The sequence below is a fragment of the Melospiza georgiana genome, chromosome 1 (assembly GCF_028018845.1).
Source record: "Melospiza georgiana isolate bMelGeo1 chromosome 1, bMelGeo1.pri, whole genome shotgun sequence".
Classification (NCBI taxonomy): domain Eukaryota; kingdom Metazoa; phylum Chordata; class Aves; order Passeriformes; family Passerellidae; genus Melospiza; species Melospiza georgiana.
The window spans coordinates 34,911,317-34,934,127 of record NC_080430.1 but is presented as its reverse complement, the minus strand read 5'-3'; positions in this window follow the sequence as shown (position 1 = coordinate 34,934,127).

Sequence of the window (22,811 nt, the reverse complement as noted above, 5' to 3'; positions counted from 1 at the left end):
ATAACTTTGTGTCATTAAATCATGGCATATAGTCGATTTGGATTAGCTTTATCCTACCAGGTTATGACAGACTTTCAGTCTAGTCATTAATCTGTCATCATAAGTTTTGGAATCATACAGACATGAGAGCTAGCCATATTTAAATTGGGATGGTATTCTTTTTTATGAGTCTATGTTTAATTAGAATTCCAATAAAAATGACACATCCATTTGAGGCAGGCTTAATATTCTGAGCTTAACTTTTCTTCTAAACACCTTTTCCTTGAAGAGAAATGTCAGCAAAGAAAAGCAATAGCAATATTTTGTCCAGACATAACAATCTTCTTGGCTTTTCCCAAAGAAATATGGCCCCCAGAGCAAAGGCCCAACTGATAATGCTGCTCAGAGGAGACGTGGGATGTTCTTGACTGCTGGGCTTGAATTTGTTCCTTTTGGTTATTTACTTACCTGCTGTTACGTGAGCGGTGTAAAAAGTGATTAAAGCTTCACAAGGACAAGTGTGACTGAGCTGTGTTAGTGTTACCAGTGCTGGTTTGGCCACCTAAGGAACATATAGAGCTCCTGGCGGATTTTTCCATGACCCACACATTCTCTTCACTTTTCATGCCTCTTCTCCCTGTTTCACAAGGAGCTGGGCAAGCCCCTGGCTGCTGCATCACCCACTGCCCAGGATGCTCCTGGCAGCTGAAGGAGAAAGAAGGTGATGAGCATGAGTTTGGGTGGCAGAGGGAGCAGGCAGAAGAGATGAGCCACAGTCACAGAAATGGCACACAGGTTGTCCCTGCACCTACCTGCTTCCACAAGCCTCCAGGACTCTCACAGGGCAGATCTTCTTCCTTCAAATGAAGGTGTGGCTTGGTTTCCAACCTGGTCATCCACTCCCTGCTGAGAAGGTGGGCTTCAAATCTCCCTGCAGTCAAGGGAATTCTTTTCATGGCTAGTCTGTCAGCCTCCACAATGCCTTCTTATTTTCCTGGCCAAGGCAATAAATAATCTCTCTGTATAAGGCCTTCAGCTTGATCAGAATTCAAGCTTGAAATGCCCACTCCAAAGCCACTGTCTAACTAGCAGATCTTTAGTCCCTTGGTCAGGAAGACATAGGGCATTGGCATCACCTGCCTCAGCCAGCCTGATAAATTTTAATTTACATGAGCCAAAATAACCTATAAAACTGATGCATTTTTAAACAATTCTAGCAGGATAACATTTGCTACTTTATAGCAGCTAATATTTTTCCTATTTAAACATATTTTTATTATTAAAAAAATAGGCCTGCTTAAAGTTACTTTTGATTTTATAACACCCTACATTCAGGCCAAGATTTAATACCTGAAAACTGTTTATGTACACTTTAAAAATATTCTGAATCAATGAGCTCTCCTTAAACTCCAATGAGATAAAAGGTGCTACTCTTATATGTAGTTAAGGAAACTTTTGAGGTCAGCTCACCTTATAAATACATTGCAAAGTCATGCACTACATTAAATATTTACATTATTTTCAGTCTTTTCAATTAAGCAACTTCTGATATTTACATTTCTCCTGACTGAAAGCATGTTCAGATTCCATTGCACATTAAAAAAAGCTTGCCTGAATTTCCCATGAGCATTTAAGTTAGCTCACAGGAGTGGGAAGAATCTTTCCTCCATTTATACTGCTAAGAAATGTGTTAGACAGTTGGGGAAAAAAACAAGAAAATTTATATCCTCATTTGAATAATTAAACAGAGTATACCCTTTACACAGATCAGAAAATCAGGATCTTGGAGAAAAGGTACCCACTTCCCAAAGGCATGAGAGCACACCGAGATTTCAGAGGATGCAATTCACACTGACTTTGTCTCCCAATGATTACCATAAAAGCAGCTGAGCACTGAGCGGGCTGGGCAACTTCAGAAACCCTTCTGAGGACAAAGCTTACTTTACATGACTCTTAGATACCATGCCTGTGGTGCCCAGACCCAGTCTGTGGTACCATCATGGTTTTTTTCACAGACTAATTAGCTTTATTAATTTTCCATTCCAAATTTCAAAAGCTTTCTTTTTTACTGCATACTTTCTGACAAGTAAATTACTAAAATGAATAATGTTAGCTTTTGAATGTTAACAGTTTCTGTCTAAATGCAGCTTGATAAAACCCAAAGTTGATAAGTAAATAAGAAATGCTTTATTTGCCATTTCCTAATATGAAGAAATATAAATAAATATTGAGAGTCTGGATAAAGATTAAAGTATTTAGTTCCTATATAAACATTTCTAGATGTCTTGTGTCCATTTGGGGGGGAAAAAAAGCCACAATCAACTATCAAATTGAGCTTGAAGTGTTTATTTTAACTGCTTCTCTAACCAATGAAAATTAGCCTTTTATAGGAAAAGAAAAAAAAAGGCAGAACAAGTTTAAGCATCACTATTTTAAAAATAGAAGCTTACTCTTTATATCATTGCTGAAACTGGTGATTGAAATTACCAAGTATGGGATTCCTCCGATCAACTCTGATATGTATCACATCTGCATTTAAAGGGTGCTAGCTTTCACTGGGAATACAGAGGCACTTCCAGGACACTATTCCTCTCCTCTGGGAGAAGACATCTTAAATTAGATGAAATGTTAAGATTAGCTACAGAATAGAGTAGTCCAGTTAGAAGAGACCTACTGTGGTCATCCAGTCCAACTGCCTGACTTAGACCTGACCAAAAGGGCATTTTCCAGGTGCTTGTTAAACACTCAAAGGTGTGGGGCATAGATCAGCTCTCTAGGAAGCCTGTTCCAGTGTTTGACCACTTTCTTGGTAAAGAAATGTTTCTTTATATCCAGTCTGAGCCACCTCTGGTGCAGCTTTGAGCCATTCCCAGCCCTCTCACTGGATCCCAGGGAGAAGGGATCAGCATGTCCCTCCCCTTGGAGCTGTACAGAGCAATGAGGTCGTCTCTCACAGAACACACCTTCCAGCCCTGTCCCCAGCTTTGTTGCTCTCTTCAAGGTGTTCCTCTCAGATATCTTAGGGCTGCCCCCAGGCTGATTGTTTTCAGAGCTGGAACATTTGGATCCAAAGCCCAAGCACAGCCAGGCAATGACAACACTTCCAAAGTGTCAGTCGCACATTGCTGCTGCCACATCAGCTTGTCCGACTGGAATCGAGCTGCAGCACTATTGTAGGAGCCCACACTGATGGGCTGGGTTTCTATAGGTCAGAAACTTCATTCTTCAGAGGTAAACACCACAGCTTTTTGGTGACTTCAGCTTTCTGAGAGATATTTGACTAACTGTTTTTATGGGAAGTTTTAACTTTCCTTTTATGGGAAGGAGTTCAGATCTTATCTAAGACCTGGACAAATCTATTTTTCCTTTAGGAATTTGCATTTTTAGTATTGAAAGAGTGAGGAAGGTACTATCCTTGTTATTTAGTATGGTTTTACCATACTTTCATGGGGAAAAAAACATTCCAAAACATTGACTTAGCTGGAATAAAGGAATAGATTTTTTAAATCATTTCATTTTAAATACATACACACATACACCAATTCCAGAGGTTGTTTTTTAATCACCTTGCACTGAACTGATACCTCTACCACCTCTACCATTACCTTCTTAAAGATATCCTAAATTTTAAGCCCATCTCTCTCCCTTTCCCACCGGAACCAAGGCAGTAGCCACTGGCTATCAGCAGAATTTTGGGAGGAAGATTTCCCAAATTCTTCTCCACTAGAGAGCTCTGTAGAAATGCAGATGATTGCGGGCTCCATGTCCCAGTGGACATACATGCAATTAAGGAAACAAAACAAGGTCAGGAAACTACATCTGTGGGGAGCTAATGACATGCTTTTGGCACTAAGGAGAGTAGCTTTTATCTGCATTATCACACAAAAAATGTTACAGCCTGAAGTGCAACCTGGATTCTGACTTTTACTCTCAAACTAGAGAGTATGACCTCAAAGAGCTTCAAACCCATGGGTTGTGAGGCTACCACACACTGCAAAGAAAATACCTAAGAGCACTTTAGTACTTCATAGACAAACACAGAAAATCTTCCTATTCTGCCCCAAACACAGACATTTTCCCCCTCTAGTATTCCACTATCCATTATGTAGCTGTCTCTTTCAGCAGTCCAACTCAATGGCCTTAAATGTCCATTTTCCTTTGGAATTGAGTGTTCTGCTAATCGTTTATTTGTGTCTTATTTGCCTGCCAGATGGAAGCCTGCTCTACACTGACTGGACATTTTCCCTCATGTGTAACACTGCAGGTGAGTGGTGCAGCTCTGCCCAGACCGCGCGGGCCATGACAACGAGGTTCCCTGTCTTTCCAAAGGCTTTATTGAGTATCATACTTCAGATACTCTTAGCCCAGGGCTCTTTCCAACATATACAAACCTCAGCTGAGGAGGAGCTGCACAGAAAAACTCTGTGAAGAGGAGGAAATGGATGGGGTCCATCTTCAGCTCACCCACAGTATCTCTCTGGAAATCCTACGGAGCCTTAGTTCGTTTCGCAGGAGGCTTCATCCCAAGTGACTGGGCAGCAGTGACACCTAATGCACAGAATGGTAATTCCCTTTGGTACAAAATTACTGCAGGCCACTCTGCCTCTCTATTCTTAGATTCAGGATGTACCCTAGTGAGCAGGTGTATCCTCAATCAGGGTGTATCCTCATTTGGAAGTTTTAGTGAGAATGGTGCCCATAGGCACAATTTCTGAACACTTGGCTATTATCAAAGGCAACAAAAATTTTTGGACACATAGCAAACATGCCTCTGCCATATAAGATTTTTTTTAATTTATTTAGTGCTCTCCTTTTAAAATTGTAGCTGTTTAATTTGAAATTATGGTCACCTACTTATCTATTTTAAATTCAGATTTTTGAAATTATTTTTAAATAATCACAATTAAGAAACACATACTTGCTGACGGTTATTTTTAACCATTACCAAGAACTGAGTTGGAGAAGTCTTTTCCTTACCCCATGGAAACACAATATGTTAAGGGATAAACTCATGACCAATATAGGCTCTTTTGCAGCTCCAGAGATAACATCCTCCTCATTTCTGTTTATTCAGCTTTGCCAAGGCAATAATCAGTTCATTCAAACTGAGAAATTTGTTTGGATTTGAATAGTAGGGAAATTCATGTTTTGCTTCCAAGCTATGAATAAAAAGTCTGAGGGGCTTGGACATGCTGGTTCTAAAGTTCTGAAGGAACAGAAAGATTAATTTAATCATTCATGGGTAAGATTTCTTTAAAAGAAATCAATTTTAGGTGAATCACATATTTTCTATGTATCCAGCATATTCCATATATTTTTCTTTGGCAGATCAAATTTTTTTTCCAGAAAAAATTCTGTTCTTCTTCTCTTTCTATCCAAAGGCATTTCTACCCAACAATCAATAAGAACAAGTATTTCAGTAAATAAGAGATATCATTTACTATTTTTTAACATAATAACATTTAGGGCTTTTCCACATGGTGTAAAAGGCAAGTCCTCTTTTTACTGATACATGAAAACAAAGCACTCTGCTGGTTAGCAAAAGAAAATAATAGATTAAGTACAAAATTAATCTTTAATTATAATCAATATATATTATTACTTACTTATCTGAACTGTAACTTTATTAGAAAACTAAATTATACAAAGGCAATATGGGATGAATGTTGTTTATTAAAATCCTGGTTTTATGAAGGTTTAAACCTATTATTTAAAACAGCAACAGCTTATTACAGCTGAGCTATTTGGGAATAAAGGTATTTCTCTGGGTATTGCTATATCCGTTTCTGTGGTTCTTTGTACTTTAGTCTGGAATTTTGAAGGTTGGTTGTGATTTTTAAGGTTGAGCACGATGCAAGGTTTTCCTCCATTATGAACTATTAGGTAAACCTAGCTTGAATAAGCTACATAATTTTGCCAAATGATTTCTGAACCTTTGCCAATAATCTGATTAAAGAGAGCAAGAACTCACTTTTTATATTTAAAAAGTGTGTTTGGAGAAACTCCACTGGTCATTCAAATTTCATTAAGCTCCAAGGTAATAATTCACATTCTGTCCATTATTTTACATTCTGTCTTCAGGCCAAATTCACCACTGGAATGTTCAAACTTGGGGAAAAGTCTCTCAAAATGACTCTATTTGCTCAGAAGCAAGTGAAATTGTAACAAAAAGAAATAAAACATTAAGTTGCAGGTCCTTTCCTTATACTGCTACAAATGTGCTCTGCTGCTCTGAGTTTCTTGTGGAAGGTTAACACAGCAGCAGCTCTCAAAAAAGAATGTAAAAGTGAATTTAAAAAATAAGATTCATAGGACAGCAGCACAGAGCAGGAACTGTAGAAAATAGCATTCTTACCTAAGGTGTACTCAAAGCATTATCAGCTATGCTGAACTGAATTCTGCTCACTGTTAGAGGAGCAATGATGATTCATAGAAAGATAATACACTGAGCTATCTCCAGCAGAGTCCATAGCAGATCTTAACAGATGGGACAGATCTCCCAGGGTGCTCCCCCGCCAGCATCCATTACCTCTATTGTAAACACTGAGCCAAAACATTACTCAGTGTGTGACCTGTCCATTCACAGAAGTCATATGCTCCTTTGAGAAGACCCAGGGAGTAGAAGCAGGAGGGAAGGCAGATTTTACGTAAGTCAGATTTTTTAAACACTGTCTACAGTTTCCTCTGCCCTGAATCCCAGGATATGTTGCTTCCGTGTCCCAGTTCTTCACAGTGCAAAAAAGTATTTGGCCTTAAAGACATGTTGAGCTTTTTGCAGAACAGCCTCACTTATGCTCATCTATGTGTATGAATAAGACACAAGCCCAAAGGGCCCAAATATTATCCTGGAAAAAAAAAAAAATCTAAACATTTATATTTCCAAAGTCTCTGACTGGAATATTGTGCCTTATCTCCAAGGCCTCCTTGTTCTCTCCCTTGTTCTCAACACTGATGCCTCATGCTGGATGTCTACAAATGAGGGAACAGATTCAATTTATCTGCTCTAACTCACTTGTGACTAGACCAGGCCAATTCTCTCCTTCCTTCCCTCCCTCTCACCTTCCTTCCCTCTTTTTGAGCTTCAGTGATGCATTACCATGGGAAGCAAAAAATACTGTTTTGAATCTTCCACTATAATATGACTTACAGCTACATGATAGATAGATCCTACACACTTACTTGAAAGACTCTTGGATATATTCTAGTGCCTACCATGCTCCTTGGAAAAAAAAACCACTCCTTTGCTTATTTTTGTTGATTAGATCACAACAATCCAAGGCAGTATTTCCAGAGAGAAAAGAAACCAAATAATCTGCAGCCACCATTTCTGAGAGCAGCCTAGATTTAAAATATATACAGTTTCAGGCATGCAATTTTTTCTCTTGTCCACTGCCTTCACAAACATTCCAGGTCAAATTTACCCACAGAATCTACTTGATAAATGCTTCCAGACTTCCACACAATGCAAAATGATACTTATACCCAGCTTTGACAGCCTTTTTTACAGACCTTGCAGAACATTGTCCAAAGCGTGCTGATTTGCAGCCACTTTTCTTATTAAAATCAAAGCAATTTCACATCAAATATTTCTTGCAGGACTAATTTTAGAAAAATTCCTGAACACTATTATAATGTGACAAAGCCTAAAGTGAATTAATAGGGTCCAGCAAAGTGAAGTACAAAAAGGCCCATATTGATATTCAAAAGCCTTGGTATTCAGTTCTTAGAGATCTTGCTTCCCCATGAGCTTTTGCAATGAACAAAACCACAAAAATTACTAAGAAAAATAGCCAAAAATTAGAAGTTGATAGCTTGTTTTTTCCAATAATATAGTGTGTGAAAAAAGTAAATAGATGCCTAATATGTGTGGATGAAGTACTCATACACATGGCTACCTTATGTTTCTCTGAAAGTGCTGCTCTCATGAGAGTCTGACTTACTTTTGGTCTCTGGCTATTGACAAGTCTTAGTACCAGGGTAAGTCCGATTTATACTGTTAGTGCCAAAGACCTTAAGAAACCACAGCTGAAAACAATATTTGATATCATTCAAATTTGTTGTATTTGTTGCATGTTTGCTATCGTACAAAGCAGTATATTTGATATCTACTAACCAAAAGAAATTTGTGTTGTGCTGCTTTTTTTTATCCCCCATGCAAGGTGCAATTTAGTGTAGCACTCACAAAATGTAAACCACCAGGAATATGATTTCTTTGGGAATTTGTACTCGAAGCTACCTGATTCAGACATAACAACATGATTATAAATATCAAAGGATGATGAGTTGACAGTATCAGAAGAACATTGACGGAAAAAAAGCAAGTTAATCACAAGCAGTTTTCAGATATTCCCCATACTTTCTTTTAAAATTCCTAATCATGGTACAAATATTACCAAAAATTAATACAATTAAGTTCAATACCACCTCTACATTGCTCTCAAGGTAAGCAGACAGTGATTAATGGAAAACTGTTTTATTATGTAAAGGCATCTGTATTTTTCAATAACTGAAAGAGCTGATAGCAGTCATTTCTTCACAAAACTGAAGAAAAAACTGACACACCTTTTACTCTGAAAAGTCAGGGAAATACTCCTGAAGAGGGAAGAGGACTTCACAAAACATGGTCATCTTTCCAAAAAAGTGCTTTTTCAAGCAGAAGGAAGCAGGTAAAGATGTTTCACATCTCTTCAGACTCAAGTAGTTGAATCAGAAAATCTGTTCTCAGAATATAAAGATGCAAAAACAACTAAAAATAATTTTTTTAAAAGCAATGAAAGGGAAAAGCATCAGAGCTGCACAGCAGCTCTGCTGAGTCAGTTCTCATGGGCTGGAAACAAGACCCCGTGTGCCAAACAAGAATTGACAGATTACTGCTAATTAGAGGAGAATTAGAGCGACGGTGGATTTGCAGCTCAATTCGCAATAAAAGAGTCATGCACATCACCAAAACTGTGGGTGCCCATGTGGCTGGGATTATCAGCCTGTGAGTAGATTAGCATGAACTGAGTGATGTGCAACACATGCTGCCGCTGGGCAGGGACCAGAAATGGCAGTGCAGAAGGTTGCTGGGCACTCTAGCCTGACTGCTCAGCATTCAAACATGTGTAGGTCTTCCCAGCTTCCTGGTTTAATACTTTGAGCATTAGGTTTCTTCAGCTACTTTTCAACATCTCTTTTCTCTCTTTTGAAAGAAGCAGGAGATTCATCTTGGCATATGCTGATCATTTCAACTGATCACAGGAGTATGAAAAGCCTAATAACTGAAGAAGTGTCCAAATGCAGTGTTGATTAAATGAATAAAGAACGATTAAAAACCAGAAGTGGGTTATCCCAATAATGGAATGGTAAACCAGAAATAAATTTTTAAAAAATTGCTTTAAAAAGGTATTATCAGAAATGTCTACTAACGTGTTACTTCTTTGACTGCCTGCACCCTGCAACAAAACATTCAAGAATAATAAACTAAGATGTAGTAAGGGGACCCTTGTAAGGCCTTCATAAGACCTGAAAGAAGCTCTGAAAAAGCTCCTTTTAAACCTGGGGAAACATTTTCCCATTAAAAAGTCATTTGAAGACAGTACCAGATATATCCCAGATACCCTAAGCAGAAATAAAAAGTCAGGAATTCCCCAAAGAACCAACCCTGCCCAATTATTTTCTCTAAAGGAATATAAAAGAAAGAAGAAAAAGGGGAGAATGGAGGAATAATAGAAATTAATCAGCTTCTTTATTATGAATATTCTAAATATTCCTTATTACTCACCTGTTTGCCTACAGAGAGCTGTATCAGAAAGTGTCACTACGAGAAGAAAATAGGAGACAAAGTCATGGGCGGCTGACAGATGCTTTTTTCAGTAAGAAATGCAATGATGCCTAAGAAAAACAGGGAAAAAACACTTTTTTTAAAACACTTTCTGCTAATACCATCCATATGTCTTAGTCCTAAGACAACACTCTTATAAAATAAAAAATTATGTAAATAAAAAAGGCTAGAGGAAAAAGGGATGTGGAGGAAAATCTAGCAACTACTGACATAAAGTTTTCTAGACTGAAGGGACCATATATGAGATAAGAAGACTTCCCCAGACTTTCCAATGAAAAATAAGGTTCAGTAAGATCTGTTTCTGGGTGCTTTTTCTGAAAATATCTCTCAACGGGTAAATAACATTTTGTTGTGAACAGACTAGATCATAGGCTTCTAAGAGGATTTCTAGTGCCATACCCATGTGTTGTAATAATTGAGAAGCGGGAAGATGGCTGCTCAGTGACCTCTTCACTATCTACATCTAACCTAGGTTCCTCTGGCACACTCAGATCCTGGGAACTGAGCACCCAATGGAAAAAAGGCTTAGTCCATAGTGGTGGCATGCACTTTGGATCAGACAAGTGTCTCTGATACGACAATTGAAAGCTTGGGTGCAGATAACACATCCCTAGCCTAGTCATTCAATAGCCCTCTTCTATAGACCAGACTTCCAGAATAATTCAGTGTTTTCTTAGCTTTATGAAACTTTTTTTGGGCTACTGAAACGTTTTGGGCTAATGCCCCATTCTGGGGAGCAGTATTATTAAAATAGTAATTTTAAAAATGCATAATGGCTGTGAAAAGTTTCATTATAACACTGCAGAGAAACTATTTTTAAATTTGGTGTTGGGAGTGATGTGGACGCTAGTGCCTTGTTGGTTTGAAGAAAGATTAGAATATATTTATTTTATATAATCTGATTATTGAATCATTACACACCAAGCATGCTCAATAAAATGAATAAAAAAAAGAATCCATAGGCACACCTGGAGAGACATTGAATAGATGCACACAGCCAGGAAAGCATGTACTAGTCTGTACTGGTGTTAGGGGACCAGAGAATGGAATGATTCCAAGTGAATCAAGGATTTCAACAATTGAAACGAACATGTGTGTAGGCGTCAAGGAGGATCAGGTTTAACACACATGCTGCTACTTCTTCTGTTTTCAGGATGGATTTGGAATTTACCTGGTGTAGCAGGAAACAGACTAACAGATGGACTAAATGTGCATATATATATATATGGAATTATTTTTAGTATATCCATATGTACCAATCTCCCTTTCTCATGCATAGGATGCTTAATAGATGTGTTCCTTGCTTATGATCCACCGAATCCTGAAGTTTCAAAATCTTCTGAGCAGAGCAAGCAATGGAGATGTACAGGTGTCTCCATGCTCATCATATACAGCATTGGCAGGTATAAAGAGCTAAAATGCCTCCACTCGGAGACTAAGGAACAAGAAGTTGTCTTACTTAGTAAGAAGAATTCAACTGTTTCATTTTTACATTTCCCCTTTGTTGTCCTTTTCAGAGAATAAATCAAAATATTTAAATAAATGCAATTGAAAGAAAATAAGCACTCACAAAAAAAAAAAAAAGTAGTCCTGTTTGGTCAGTACTCCAACTCTAATCCATTATTGAGAATATCTTCAAAAAATCCTCATGTCATTGTGAGGATTTGGGTTAATGGGGAGAAAGGGACCTGCAGTTAGAATACAGGACACACCAGAAACTGGGGTCTGCACAGAATTAGAGAGGATGTTTGCGTAATATTTTTACTTCAAAAAGTGATAACATCCTTCTTCCAGTATAGAAATTGGTTAATCATGACAAGATAAATTGATCAAAGGTCTTCAGATCTGAGTCACTGGGAACAGCTGATGTTTAGCAGGCTATGTGTTAGATACCAAGGAAACCTTAAAAACAGGAAATATCAAACACAACTCAAGAGAGTAGAGCTGTTGTGAATTTGTACTTTTCTGATTCATTCAATGATTTGCAGATGTCCTCCTAAACCTATGGCCAAGTTACAAGAACCCAGGCAATCTTAGTCTTTAAATGAAGCTGACCCAACAGTCACTAATAGCAGATCCAAGATAAAATGCCACTGTTTGTTTTTTTTCTGTCAGAAAAAAGAAATTATCCACAAAGAAGTTTCATATTATTTTGCTCTTAAAGCAACCTGTGTCTCAAAATCTGTTGGTTAAAGAAGTGATAAAGCATCTGTTACTATTTTTAGAGTTTCATTAACTAATTACAACACATTGGTTAATTCAGACCTTCAGACAAAATCATAGAAGCACTATTCTTCATCATCCCAGTTTGATCCTACACTGTTGGAAAGGTTGAGCAATTTACTCCTCCTTTGCCTTCAAGAAATGTCCAACAACATTGAACAACTTGAAGGGCATTGCCAAATTCCAATGTTATCAGGAAAAGCCTTGCCATTAGCACTGAGGAGGTTTGTTAATCCTTAAAAGACCTGAGTAAGCAAATACATACATGACAAAGAAGCTTGTTTTTTAAACAAAGAACTGTTAATGACAAAACTCCTGCCCTGTGAGGAGGAATTGGTATGTGCTCCTATATTAAGCATTGATAATAGAAATTCCCTCCAGGAATGCGATTTCAGCTGGACTGAATTTGTTTCCCAAATATTCTTGGAAAAGGAAAATTAAGTTTTTTGTTTGTTTTGTTTTAATTAGAGATCTGTACACATATGAAGACATTCACATTCAGGTGTCTTTACTTCTTAATTTCCCCCACTGCAAGCAAACTTTTAAAAAATAAGCTCTTGCTGACTTAAAACAATGTTTATTTTAACATCTGAGAGAAGAATACACTGAATTGGAACTGAGTGCAGCACTACCACCCTCATACATAACACCATTAGAAAACTTCTTAACCAACAGGGAACAAAATATTCTTCCTCCCTCTGGAGTAAGTTCTTCCCACCAGCTCAGGAGGTTTGTTGACTAGTTATTGTGAGAAACTTTAAACATATTTTACAGCCTCTTAAGCAGTAAATAAAAGAACAATCAAGGAATTTTGGAAGACAGCCCACTGTGTGTGGGTAGACAGATTTTAAAATAATTCCTTAAAGACTGTGGGTTCTAAATTGACAGTTTTATTTAAGCAGAGGGACACAGACATTCCCCTGGACAGGCAAGTAACTTCAATGCCCAGATAAGGTCGAAAAAGGGAATAAAAGGTAAGAGGATGTAAAAGAAAAGGTGAGAGAAATATTGCCATATGAATGATGCTTTTATTTATATCAGGAGTTCATGCTCTTGAACAAATAAATCAGTAGTATGAATGCCATCTCAATAAAGGTATTGCAGAATTAGAAAGAATTTAAAACTGGAAGCAGAAATATCCATGAGAGACCTTGAAAATGTTGGAGATGTCAGCTTCAAAGAGAAAACTAACTACATGCTATGATTAAAAAATACCAGACATCTATGAAAAAAAAAGATAATGCAGACACTAGTTTGCATTATACATATCTAGGTAGGCAATCAGTGAAAAAACCAAAAGGTAGTAAAACTAAAATTGTTGAAGTGAGCTTTCTTCATATGCAATTCACCTGTACTACCTTCTGAAGCCAAAAATTCAGAAAGCAAACAGAAGGACAAATGCAAGAAAAGAAAATTTACAGAAATATTTTAAAGCACAAATGTTTCATTGATACTCCAAAGAACACAGCACAAGTCCTGATTCAAAACTTTCTGAAGTTGATGGAATGTTTTTCCATTCATCTTGAACTCAGATGAGCCTATAGCTATGAATTTTCATGATTTGTGAGAGAAGATATAAACCCCAGCTTTAGAAGAATACAAATATAGTTTCTCTGTTATTCTTATTTCAAAAGTCCTTGTCTTGGTTTCTCCCTTGGGATAAATAATGGAAATGGTATAAAAAGAAACATAATGAAAATGAAATTTAGAAATAAAATTTACCAGAAAAAGAAGCAGTATTAAATAACAGCACTCCCAAAATTGAATACAGTTATGGAAAGTTGCCATCTGAAGAGCTGACTTGTTCACATCCATTACTCAGAAATCACTTCGAAGATGGCAGATGCCTAAATGTGTGATACTTAGTACTTCATAGAAATCTACAGTAGATGCAGACACATGTAAGAAGTATTTCAGCTGTTTAAACAATCTGTTTTTCACAGAAAAGCTTTTGATCTTTTGGCTGGTAGTTTTCATGAAATATGGGGAAAGAACTTAAATGTAATAACACCATTAGTGAAAACGGTACTCAGAGGCACCTGAAACAAAACCAGATTGGTAAAATTAACACACACACTCACACACACAAAGAAAAACTGGAATAGAAAATAAAATAAGTGAAATTATGCAGCTCAATTCACACAGCAACTAGACCAAGACCTTCATTATTTCAATTACTTGCAGCATCGTCCCCCAGTGAGTCAGATGTGTGGAAACTGTCTTCATGAGAACTGGAATATATTCATACTGTAGTGACTAATAACAAAATCAATACTCCTTTGTGCTTGTATCAAGCTTCATGTGGGCCTTTATCTCTGGCAGCGATCAGCCAGGAGAGCAAGGTGGAGAAAGGCAGTGATGGAACAAAGGAGCAAATGGCACAAGAAATAGGAAATGGAAGAAAATGAGAAGAAACAAAGGAGACAGCAACAAAAGTAGAAAAAACATTTTAAAATACAAACTAATGTAGTATCTACAGGTGAAGTGACATTTCATCTTAAACTCCAGTCCTTACGAAGTCAGAGTGGGATTTCTATGGCCTGCTGACCTTGTGCTAACCTTTTCCAAAGCACTCAGTTTCATTTACCCTGCTCTCTGCATCTATAAGGACTCTGAGACTTGCTCAACAAAGTTTTGCAACAGTACTAATTACTTTGCAACATTTTTGAGCAAGTAGTGAAGCCAATTTTGCTACGAGGGTTGCTCCCTGCCTTTATTTATTTGCCTTACTTACTAATATTTAAGATGAAAAAAAGTATATAACCAGATTAAGCTGTTAAAAAATATACCTTAAAAATATTTGCAGAAGAATTAATGCACACCGACACAGCCAATGAAATCTAGGTGAAAAGAAATAAATTAAGATTATGGGTGGGAAAGAAGTCTTGTATAGGAAGTAAAATATGGGGGGAAAGACACCAAGTTTTATGAAATCTAAAAGAAAAATAGAAGGTTGACTCAATAAAATGTATAAGGCAACCATGGCTCATTTCATGAGTGTCTAGAAATATTGTAGCTACTGAAATCTGAGATAATCCTGAATTGGACTCCAGAATTTTTCCACCTTGATTTAGAAAAATGTCATAAAATGGATTTGTTTCCATTTAAAAAATACTTTCAACCAATGCAAGGTGTACAGTCCAGAGTTACCTCACTGTTACAGAGGGATAAGTAAAAGCAGCACAAGTGATAAATTACTGGAGCTTGTTTAGTCCCATCCCACCACCCCAGCCAGAAGCAAAGCAGCTGGGGGAACAGTGGGGACAGCCCTAGCCCCAGGCATGAGGCACCTCCCTGGGGACAGTCAGGGGCTGAGGCTGGACCATGATGTTCACTCAGGAACAGCAGGGTCTGTGACCCAGCAAGCTTCCCAAGGCTTTTCCAGAATCTCAACAATGGCTTCAAAATCAAGACTTGCTCGCCCTTAGTATCTTTCCTGGACTTCCTCCCACATCGGAGGAGAAGTGGTTGCCTGTGTAGGGCGGGCTTAGAGCAGGTGACTGCATGAGAAGAGAGAAGAGAGGGTCCATGATCCTTCCAGAAGGCAGACCTAGGACAAGGAGGCTTCACACTCATGAAACTAAACTACAAGGGGATTCCAGAAGTAGGGGTATGAAGAGAAAGCTTTTTGTAATCCCCAAAATATGTCAAGTCTTGAATGGACTCATCAGCTCAAAGGACAGCTCACTTCACTCAGTGCTTTCCCTTGGCAAAATCACAATGCCTCTTCTCCATGAACAGCACTACAAAACCCCTAATAACTGTTCCAATACCATTTCCCTCCCCCATCCTCCTTTACCTGCTCCAAAATTTCTCACCCACCACTTCAAGTCTGAGTCATTACACTGTTGAGAAACTTTGAGCCAGCTCTGGGACCAGGTCCAGCAGTAGTGCAGCTGCTCTCACACGATGCTGGACCTGACTCATTAAGCTCTGCCAGACATGAGCCACAAGGGTATCTCAGCACACAGATCTCCAGTGCTCATGCTTGTCAGAGAGTTTATTAGTCCAGGCAAAGTGCCAGACCTTGGCAGACCTGTGGGTCTGTGGGTTGCAAAGCTTCAAGGTGTGGGAGCACATCAGGCTTTTCCACGTTTTCCATTAATTGAGGTTAAACTGAATTTGCCAAAGGAGTGACTGATCTTGAGTTATTTTTCCCTTTTGGTTATTTTCTCTATAAACAAGTTGACTTAGCTCAGCACCTATTACAATTCTTTCCGTAATAGGTTAGAATACAGAACTAATGGATTATCACTGAAAAGTCTGGTGTCAGTCTTTCCACCTGCTGCTCTGGTTCATGCTTTTGATCAAACTCACAGTCTCGCTGGCATCCTCCACTCAAACTGATCATGCAGCTACAAGAGCAATTCAGTTCTTCTAAGTCAATCCTGAAACTTCCAAAGCAATCCGTGTAATGGATCCAGAGCACAGATCTCCTTCTGTCAACACGGTGATCACAGGCCCAGTGTTCACTCTCCAGCTACACTCTCAAAAGAGGACCCTGGGGCAGGTTAAGAACCTGTGCAGGTATGATACAATAAGCTCTTGGGTTATGGAGCTGTGATGGTCCTCAACCTGCTTATTCAATTTCTATATCACCCCAGTCATATGTTACAAGGAGTAATTTTGTTATTACATACCCACATTCAGGGGAAAACACCATAATCATCAGGGAATGAGTTTGTCAGCTTTCAGATGCTTTCAGATCTTAGTAGGAACGAAGACTTTAAATTCAGAGGATAAGCACTCTGAAAAAAAAGAGATGTTTTGCTACCACCAACAGACAGAAAAATGGAAAACAAACTCAGATATAATCTGAAGTTACGTAAATAATAAATAATAATACGTAAGATGGTGCGTACTTCTTGCTATGTCAAGAGGAAGAGTATATGAGAAGCAGCAGCCCATTAAGCCCTGAAAAGTCTAAGGAAACTGTGGATTTTATGAACTAGACTTAATTAGACAGAACATGGCTTGTCCAATATCTTACTGCAGATTCACATATTTTGCTTTACCTTGAGTGCTGGAGACTAAAGCTACACATCTTTGGAAAAGCAGGCAATAAGGCAGCATGTCCACCTGGTGAAAGTATGAAAGTGTACTGGGTAACAGGGTTAAGCAAAAAAATACACATATTTTTGTCATTTCTAGGGCTCCTCTTTCATGTTCTCACAAAAGGAGTATATAAAACTATCTAACATTTTCATAATAGAAATAAAATTCTCCCATTCTCAATGTGGCAAGTGTTTTATTAAGATTACTTAATTATAACATAAATGGTTCTAATGAGATTCATAGTATATCAACTTAGTTTAGAAAAGTGACTTTACTGCCCTTGCACATAGAAATCTATTACAATTTCTTTTCTTGGTACCTTGTAAAACATCCCCAAATCCTAGCTTTTAGAAACATAGCACTCATTCTTTCACTGAAGTTTTGTATTACATTTTATCACCATGGTATCCAAACCTAAATACTTTTAAATCTCTCTGTAAGAGCTTTCAGTGTTCTGCAGAGAGCAAAATTAATGCCTTGCAAGTAGAGGAAGGGCAAGAACCACAATGCTAACAAGGGCACCAGGGATAGGTGGGAATTCAGGGCAGCATGACAGAAGACAGACCTCTCCATGTGCCAGTTTTTCCACCTGCATAGTTTATAGAGCACAACCATGTTTCTAGAGTGCCTTGAGCTTTAGAGAAGTGTCATGGAAACTGAGAAATTATTTCCTTGCCAATAATATGAGAGCAATGAGAGAAAGGCATACAAACCTTACTTTGTTGAACTTGAGTTGAGTTTCAAGTTTTCACATTGCTATTCATGCTGAATCTAAAGGTATCTGCTCTCACTTTCTCTCTCATTTTTAGGATTTAAATTGAAGTAACTGCTGCTGACCAAGAGACAAAACAACAAATTAAAGTAACTTTTGCATCTCAGGCTTTTTCCTAAGCATTACACTTTGGATGACTACTGACTATCAGGTACAGAACAGAGTTCTGTCTTCCCCCAAAACCAAAATGACTTACAATGCTAGACAGTCCAGAAGTTAAACTTTCCCAAACAATCCAAGACAAGCATATTTAAAAGGCTTTTGCATGTCAGGGGGAAAACAAATTGCAAGTGAAAAAGGAAGAAATGTAACTACTGGAATCTGTACTGGAACTTGTCTCTCTCTCAAAGTAACCCTTGTGGCAACCTCGCATTTGGTGTTATAATGCAGATGTCCTCTTTTCACTGGCATTATGCCACATTCTGTGAAGTCATTAAAAAGGAGCATGTTTTAAGCTCTTGGAACATAGGAGACCATCATTACACAGAATTATCATTGAATAAAATAATCCTATCCTTTTAAGCTAAGACATAACCTAATAAGATCCAGCGTTATCAGAAAGCTAAGGAACACAGAAGAGTGGACAACACTGTGACTTCTTTATGGAAAGGAAGAATGAAGATAAAAGGAATCAGGTAAGCAGATGGGTGCACTTTCTTTATGCTCTCTAGGAGTAATTCCATCTACCTGTGTCTGAGTAGCTGGAGAATTCTGGCAGTTCCTTATTCTTTTATTTGCAATCATGAAGAGACATCTCTATTATTTTCAATTCACATTATCTAGGAGACATTCCTGCTGATGGGCTACCAGTGGCCATGTACAGTCACAAAACAGCAGGATGCAAGCTTTCTTAACAATACTAACCCCAAACTTTCCACAATAGTGACTTCAGAGAAAAAAAGAGAGGGCAATTCTAGTCTTGTGTCTTTGCTAAGACTTGCAAAAGAGCAATTACTGAGTGGAACAGCTGCTGGCTGAGAAACAGAATCATATGGTACAGTATCCATACAGACAGCAATCATTTTATTCCAGAGATTTATTCAAATGAAGATGTGGTTGCCAGGACAGACATGAGCTGGTGATCTAAAGGTGAATAGTTTTGGAGCACATAGAAATGATACACCTTCCTGCTGCTCCAGTAAAACATATCAGTGACTAAATACAAAACACAGCTAACAGGAATACACAAATCATCCCTCTGTTGTAGTTCAGGCTTACAAGCATTTCAGGCTAATTCTATCTGTATTCAATGGAGTAAAAGGAAGTATAATTCTTTCCAAGAAATCAGAGATCTCATTATATTAGTTTGCTTTATTGCTAAGCACAGTCTTGCCATCTGATATTTTGTTATTAGTAGATCCCAGAGTTACCCTGAAAAGATAATTCTGAATCCTTCAACCTAATTATTTTTTAATAAGTAAGAGTTGATTTGTTGCAATTTGCTAATGAAAACTGTAATTAAAAGAATCTAAATATAGGTCTTTTCCTTACTGATTCTACTTTATATTTGAAATGATGCAAGGAATACTATTATCCCTTTATAGCACCATTGTTGCTTTCCACACAATTTGCAATCCAGTGCCTGAAATGTTGCAGTTGTCTTCCTCCAGGCAATGTCTGCAAAAACTATACGCTACTATAACTCTGTAGAAAATCAAAGTCAATGATAAAATGGAAAGTGGAGATGGAGTGGGATGGAATGAGAGCGGATCAAGCCTGCTAAATCATTGATTTATTAGCATATAATACTGAAAAGCTTCATTTAAAAAAACAGCCCACAAGGTCTGTTTTTGATAATTTTGCCTAGAAAAGAAAACTGACATACAAGGATACATTTTCAAAGCACTGCACAAAGTTTTAACAACATGATTCCCATTGACATTAATGAGTCACATGGCTGAAATCCTGCTTTGAAAACATACCCTACAGCCTTTTAAGCCTGCTTTTGGGAAACCAGAGCACTTGCCTCCTAAGCAACCTTTCGTTTGCAAGTGCCGGTGACAACTGCAGGAGAAAGTTCCCTCCTCCCGTGCCGCAGCTGAAGGGTTTGTGGGTGTGCATGGGGCTGCTCCAGGGGCAAATCTTCTCTTCTGTGACCAGGAGGGGCTGTGGGCATGGAGAGGAACATGGTGCAACTGCAGCCATCGTAATTGGAAGCAGCTTCCAAAATGGTTTTAATTATGATGAGATTTGGCCTGGCATTTACTGTAGCCAGACTCGAGACTGCCCAACCCTCTGTCCTGAGCTGTGCTGTCACTATTGTAGTGCAAGTTCTTCACGTTTGCCTCAAGAATTAGGATTTTTTTGTCCCTATTCTCTACTAAATTGTGCTACAAAAAGAAGCAAACATAGATTTGCAGGGAAATGTGGTATTTGGCTTATACCAGCTGCTATATATGGCCAAATCTGCCTTATATCCTTAGTCCATCATAGCAATAACTTCACTTCCTCACTGTTTTCTCACCAATAAAATGAACTTTTGATTTGAAACAATTCCTCTCTATTGAGAAACAGGAGGATATTTCTCCTCCTTAAAAATATTTTTTATATATATATATATGTGTGTGTGTGTATGTGTGTGTGTGTGTGTGTGTGTGTGTGTGTGTGTGTGTGTGTGTGTGTGTGTGTGTATGTAGATATAATTATTTTGGAAAGCTTAACATCTTGAAATTAAGAAACTGAGAAAGCCAGTAACAGAGCAAATCTATTTTCAACATGCCTTTGCTGATGTTAATTAAACTGAATGCTATTTATATCCTCAGAGACATAAGGAGAGGATCTTGCAAACCTTTGAAATGTTAGACCTGGACAATCCATAGACACTAGAGAAGAGTGTGGGTTTTGTTAAGCCTGAAAACATTTGGTCATGAAAAACTGTAAATACTTCAGACATATATCAAAAGCTAACAGTTATTGACTCAAAAGGATGCAGACTTTGGCTAAGCTCCATTTCAAAATTAAAAGAGCACTTTTTGGGGATCTGCTTAGTTAGATGCCTAAGCAGACCAGTTACAATGAGAAGCAATATTGTCTTTGCATGGGACATGAGGACATTTCCAGGCTGTTCCAGGACTGCTTTCTGTGAATGGCTCAGGATGGGTTAAGACAAGAAGGAAGTTCGGATTTTTGCTGTATCCTCTTTCCAGCAGATGGCTAACCCGTGCTGTTTAGGTCTTAAAAACTTATTTTCTCCATTAAAAAAAATTAGCTTTGCATAATCAGCCTTAAAAATTATTAATGATCAGCAGGCAACACTGATGCAACTTTCTATATGTGCTCTATAAATTTATCCTTCAAAGATAGATTAATATTGATATATGTTAAATAACTATACAACTATATAAGTTCAACACCCATTAATAATGTACCAATTGAAGCTGTACTTCCCTCTACAAGACTGTTCTTGCTTTTATTCCAGTTTTTGGGTGACTGATTTTGTTTGTTCAATACACTCACTGGCATAGTCACAATGTGCAAGAAGATGATGTGAAGGGCTGCACATCACCAGGAGCCTTATTTTAAAACAAACAAACAAACAAACACAAAACACACTTTTTTCTTTTTTTTTTTAAGTAAAGGTTCTAAAATGTAATATTCATAGCTTCATAGTGTTCAAGTATTGCATAGTTAACATGTAGGCAACACCATTTTCCCCAGCAAGTAACTGTCAGCAAAACACAGGGCAGAGTAGGGGATCTGGCATGACCTGGAGCAATGTATGAAGTTACTCCATGTACCTGTTAATTGCTGTCTTTCAGCAGGTTACTGTGTCCCACAAAACAGTACCAGGCATCATAGATGCTCAGTCTTTGCAGAGGATAGTGAAACAGGTTAATTTGGGTCAGTATCAGTATGGGACACCATGAAATTCCCAGTTCTGTTTCTGCTTTGCAGGCAAGATTCATCTACATGGACAGTGCCTGTCAGTTTTTATAGCAAATTTATAGCAGTACTGTGATTTAGATTAATATAGCACAGATACATTTAATAAATAAATGTGCTAAGTAATAATTCTTCTGAAATAATGACATTTGCTTCAAAGTTTCTCTGAAATTCATCACGTTTTAGAAAATCCTGGATGTGAAATGTTTCCTTCTACTCTAAGATTTTTTTAGATTTGGTATTCCATTTTGAGTTTAAGCAATAAACAAAGAAGAAAAGGAAACACAGGGGGAAAAAATGTACCGCTGGCTTCAGACTTGCAAATGCAAGCATAACAAAAAGCAAACAAAAAGAATGTTCGACTTTGCTTTATACAGAGGGCAACACTATAAAAAAAGTTTTGCAAATCATTTGTTTCAATATTTTGAGGAGAGTCAAGGACTTAGCCCAGAGTGTCAACCTTTTGTAACAATTCTATAGCTTTGTGTAGCAAGACGTTTAATTTAGATGTTTTGAGAACATTCCAAAATATGGATGATCCTAAAATACATTCATTCTGCCTATTTTGAAATAGCATAACAAACTTAATTAGCTTTTTTAGAATAATAAAAGCGTCATAAGAACCCGTTGGAAAAGTAAAGAGAACTCAGCAAGGTCAGACTTTATCCTCTGAAGAAAGTTACAGCAAATATTCCTGGTAAGCAATTTTCATGCCCCTTTCCAGCAGCATTAACATATCACAGTGTAATGTTCTCATTTCTAGAATCCCCAAAACAACAAGCAAACAGTAGTGGATGGAATAAAGAACTGGCCCTGCAGTAAGTTTTCTCATTCTAGAATTTCATTAAAAGTATTATGAACAAGGATTAATACAACTATGGTGTTACTGAATTTGTCAGTGTACATCACCTTACAGAACTAATAACAGTTGAAAGTAACAGCACAAAAAGTGTAACAGTAAAACTCCAGAGATGGCCGGTCTTGAATTTTATCTTCTGAAATAATAAGGAAAAAGAAAAAGAGTTGTTTTGTCTTTCCTGCAACTGAATACATTATCCTGGACTACTCTGCAATCCA